General features: G+C 50.2%; 1 long non-coding RNA gene across 1 annotated transcript; it reads left to right on the top strand.

The window, feature by feature from the left end:
• The first annotated feature begins 2114 nt into the window (after positions 1 to 2114).
• On the top strand, positions 2115 to 2676 carry LOC149855388 (uncharacterized). Its single transcript, XR_016438487.1, has 3 exons — positions 2115 to 2240; positions 2438 to 2540; positions 2645 to 2676. It is a non-coding gene; the product is annotated as an uncharacterized LOC149855388 (long non-coding RNA).
• Positions 2677 to 5090: the final 2414 nt, after the last annotated feature.

Here is a 5090-nt window from a genome sequence, read left to right on the forward strand (position 1 = left end):
TCCTGAAAAATTACCAGATCAGCTGAAGGAATCTGCGCTCTGTGGAGAGACCTGAGCCGAGAATGAAACTCAGCGCCTGCCTATTAAATGGAGAGAGAGGTTAAGGGAACAAACTCCCGGTGACACAGAAAGGCAGAACACTTCAGATGAGGACCAGATCCTCAGCTGGTGGGAGCAGGCGCAGCTTCGCTGGCTTCAACAGGGTTCACCAATCTACGCTGGCTTAAGACCAAACCTTTATGGACCCATACGACTGCAAATTTTGCAGCCAGTCCCTTGACAGACCAAAACTATGTCCCTTCTTTACTCCTGCCGGGGCTGTGGGGCTCACGCAGGTTGGGGAAAGAGAGTGGGATTCTGTCCCGGGCGCAGAATCGTCTTCCCAGGTTCTGCTCGTTACGATGTCAACGGGGCTGTCTTTGCAAGGCTGACGGGCACCCTCTGAAACCAGATGGGTTTGCAGGGCATTCATTGCCCTGGAGAGGGCACAGCCATACCTCTACCCCCTCAGGCATCACAAGGACAACCTGTTCCACCCTTCCAGTAAGCATCACTGCTCAGCAAGGTGCCATACCGTGCAGCTGGCAGCATTCAAACGTAGGTCAGCTGAACGCTTCCCACCAGCATTGATCATGGGGTGCATGATCCCAGCAGGAACATCCACACACTCCCCAAGGATCAGTAACTATTGAACATGGCAGAGGGGCAGGGCCCCTGAATCAGAACTTAAATGCTGGAGGTTGCAAGTGAGAAACAAACAGTGGGGAAAAACCCTGGTCAGACCCAGTTCACTCTCCCTTCCAGCATCTGCTCCCTGTGCCAAGGGTACTGGGCAAGAAGGACCCATGGTCTGAGCCAGTAAATGGCAGTTCTTATGCTTTTCTGTCTGACGACTCCATAAGCAGATGCCCACTTTATCCAGGAGATTATCCAGTAGGTACTCAGATACCATGGATACTGGTGAGTGTAGCGTGAAAGGAAGGACCCAGAGGCAGAAAATGACAGACTAGAACTTCTTCCCAAGAGGCTTTGGTTCAGTCCCAGAACAAAATTTCCTTTCCAAGGGATCTGATCCAGTGTTGCACTCAAAATACCCCTTGCTCCAAAATACTCTGCTCCTTCCCCCTCACTCTTCCCCAGAGGCCATTACAATGGCAAAGCACTGGGCTGCCACACCTCCCACATCTGCCAAGCTTGGCAGGAATGACACATGCCAACCTGCACATCGGTCATTCTTTGCCAGCACCAGTGGGCTGGCTGCTGCCACACAGACACCCGAGATCTGGAGTACGGCAACAATGCAGAGAACATCTCGAGGGGTGGGGAGCCCCAAGAGACATCTGTGGCTTTCCAGAGAAACGCCTGCAAGACTTGGAGAGAACCAGTGGCAAAGCAGTAGCTTCCCCCTGCTATATGCAGGGAGCACTTAGCTGTGGCCAGGGCCCTCACCAAGCCATGCCCACGAGGTGCCACCTCCACAAGCCCTTGCCTTGTGTTCTGCTCCCTTCTCTCTTTCCTGCCGTTGCTGACTAGCGGCTGCTGTAGATCCTCCCTGGCTCCAGTGGGAGTGGTGGCTCTGGGTCAACCAGCATCATACTTTGCATTGCTGCAGTGCCTTCCAGCTACGGACTTCAACTCACTCCACGGGCAGGAATTGAAGCGGGGTTCCCTGGGGCACAGGGGGGTTCTCCATAGCAAGGGAAAGTGGAAGGTACATGGAGGCACAGGCAAATGCCCTTGTCTACAGAGCAAATCCGTGGTAGAACAGAACCAAGAGCTCCCATCTCATGGCAGCACCCGAGGGAGCCAGACCCTCCTCTATGGTGCCAGCTTCCCCTCCCTGTCCCCTTCGAGTCAATGAAGAGAACTGTTCAGGGCCCCTTGATACAGAAAGGCGTTGCCCCAGGACTCTGAGATCCCTTTTTATTCAAATATTTGTTCTTCCCCTGAGCAAGTAGCAGAGGTGCCTAACACACCTTGTACAAGCTCCCATGGAGACTGGGACCAAGTCACAAGAGCTCAGGCGAGTTCCAAATATACTTTTCCATTTGTCGTTGTCAATCAGCAAGGCTGCAGCACTCAGGTCAGTCAGCTGCAGGCACAAGTTGGGAGGAGAGAAAGTGTCCGGCCTGCATAGGAAAGTGGGGTGCAAGATCTGGCAGGGGGGTAAGAGAGGTCCATCACTGCAGCTCCCCGGGACTGAGCAAACACAAGGTGGCCTTCTGCACTGCAAACCTGAGGTACAGGGTTTCCAGGACCTGGGTCTACATGGGTTATGGAGTCTGTGGGTCTCACAGCATCAAGGTCACTGCAGCACAGTGGTGGACCAGGGAGAATGGTCACTGCACATGAACTGCAGCCTGGGCCTAGCTGCTTGTCTGATGAAGCCTCTGCAAGGCACAAGGCAAACAAACTTTATTCTCCTTCCTTGTCCCAGAACAAACCCCACGTCCTGGGGAGCCCAGCGTATCCTGTCTCCCTCCTGTTTCCCTCCCAGCTCCACAACCGGACCCCTGACCATGGAGGAATGGCTCTCTTGGGTGCGGAGGGTATTTAGCTTCCAGGCTGTGTTCGCTGCATACTTCAGAGCTTTATAGAGCTCCTTTATACTTAGAGCTTTCATACTCACTGTGTTTCTTTCCAGAGAAGTAAATTCACTGCAAATGAAGTTTTTATGGGGTGGAAGAATCAACTCTATTCATGAATTCAGGCTAAATTCAGTTAACAGTTTCAGCCAAAAAAATGGAGGTAGGAGAGATTTTTAAAAATGCCACACCAATTTCATGTTACCATTTTCAGACAGAATTTTTTTTGATGAATGCCAAAATGGTTTGATTTGACATTCTCAAAGCACCGCTTTCTGACATTTTGTTTCAAAATCGCATTGTTTGTTTAAAAATTGACCTATTTTTTCTTTTTAAAAAGGGGGAGAACGTTTAACTACCTCAAAAGTGAAATAAAACACCCTTTTTGAATCAAAGGGCATGTTCCAGGTTGACCCAAAATTATTATTATTTTTTTTTTATTTTGCCAGAAAACTAAACCAAAACCAACAATAAAAGGTGTCTTAGCAAAACCTGAATGGATTTTTCACCAACTTTACATTGTCCTCCAGCTCTTACATGCTTCTGTTATTGGACCCAAACCTGATGCACATCAACCACCTCCAATAAAGAGTAATTAATTCTCCTGGTTCATTGAACCCAGGTTTTCCTTGCCTCAGTTTCTTCAGAGAGCCCAATCCTGGCCTAGAAAGCCTAGCAACTAGAGGGGACTCAAGCCATTTTATTCCACCAGTCCTCGGTTATCTCTATCATGCTACCTCTAAGCCTGCACTTACGGAGCTGTCTCTGGGGGGTGAAAGGGGAGTTTCCTCTCCCTATCCGTTCAGTCCTGTCCTTCCCCACGCTCATCGCCCTTGGACTGATAGGCAGGACTGCACTCCTTGTGAGGAGGAAGAGAAGCCTTCCTTCCACCCTAGATCATGGTGCTCTGCAGTGTGCACTAGCGCTTGGAAAGGACAGAGCTGAGACTGCCAAACTCACAACATGAAAGCAGAGACCGTATTCAGATCTCTATCACCTCCGTCACTGAAGAGCACTGGAGGTGGGGAGGGTTTTGTCTCAATGCCTAGGAAAGCCAAGTTGCCTAGAAATGGGGATTGCTCACAGGGCCAAGAGGGACCTTTCATGCCCCTTCCCCAACAAAAGTCCATCAACAGTAGGACCCTGCCTCAGGACCTCAGGCTGAGAGGTGAAACACTGGGAAACTAATGAACAAGTTGCAAAATCAATCCAGCACCGAGCCATGGTGCTCGATTGTGGTTTGTTATCTCCAGTTAGATTGAAGACGGTATAGCCGGGTTTCAGGAGTGCAGAAATATCAGCAATTAAAGATATGTCGTGTCAAAAAAACTCTAAACTGATTAAAGTTGAAGGCTCCGTTTTCTTCTTTTCATCAGAGAACGGAATCAAAACCTGCCTGGAAAGACGCACTCCCCCCGTTCCCAGCGCTCCGAAGGCAGTGCCTGCATCCATCCTGCTGTGTCCCTGCATTTTAATTACCACCTTATTAATATTCATGAAGATAGGCACTCAAGGGGGATTGCAGTCTGTCATTCTCTCCTTTCTCTCCCTCTCCCTCTCTCTCGCCTGAATCTGGCTTTTTTTCCCCTCCTTCCAAACAGTTGGTATACTGCAGATTCTGTATGAGTCTGTGTGTGCAGATACAACTGAATGTGTTCTGTGCCTATGGATGTGGCTATGTATGTTTGCAAAAGGCGCATGTGTGTTTTGCACATCTCTTGCATCTGTGTTTGGTGTATGCGGGTGACAGCTACGTGTGTGAATGTGTCTACACAGCGGAGGAGCACAGATGGGTGGGGAGCACATGTTGCACGAACATGATGCATGCATCCAGCTTTGATTATGCTTGGAGAACCATGCATGGGGGCAAAGGCGATTCAGATGCATGTCTGTGTGATGTGTGCATGTGTGGGTCCATGGCTGAGTGCGTATGACAGCAAATGTGCAAGAAAATAAGTGTACTGATGTGTATGAGTTAGCATACAAGAAAGTGAGCATGGCGGGGGGGAGAGCAGGGAGCGCACCGATGTGTAACTCTGTGTAACAAGTATATATTCCCAGCCTCAGATAACACAGGATTCTGCACAAGTAAACACAAAGCCAAAGAGCAGCAACTCTGAAGGGTCGTTAGCACTAACCAAAGTGCTGGTGCCAGTAAACCCAGGCTGGTCTGTGCTGCCTCGGCTTCTTCCATGTTTCATCTGTTCCCCCTGATAGGACTGCTGAGCCCCTGCACCCAGCCATGAAGAGGCTCTCACCTCCCTTGACTCTCCAAGCAGGGACTAATATAGCAGAAGAGGCCAAACAATGCACACAAGCACCGAAGCGTGCTCCAAGCCACGGCTGCAGGCTGGCATAACCAGCGTGCCAACATGCCCTTGGTAAAGCCACTGTGTCACAGGGCCAATGATGCCAGCCGACAGGGGGTGATTACAATTTAACGGGCCTGGATCTACCAGGGTTTTAGCCTCGTACATGGGTGGGAGGCTCTGAAATGTGCCAAGC

The sequence above is a fragment of the Crocodylus siamensis genome, chromosome 11, assembly GCF_052110815.1.
Source record: "Crocodylus siamensis isolate JL-2025a chromosome 11, ASM5211081v1, whole genome shotgun sequence".
NCBI lineage: Eukaryota > Metazoa > Chordata > Crocodylia > Crocodylidae > Crocodylus > Crocodylus siamensis.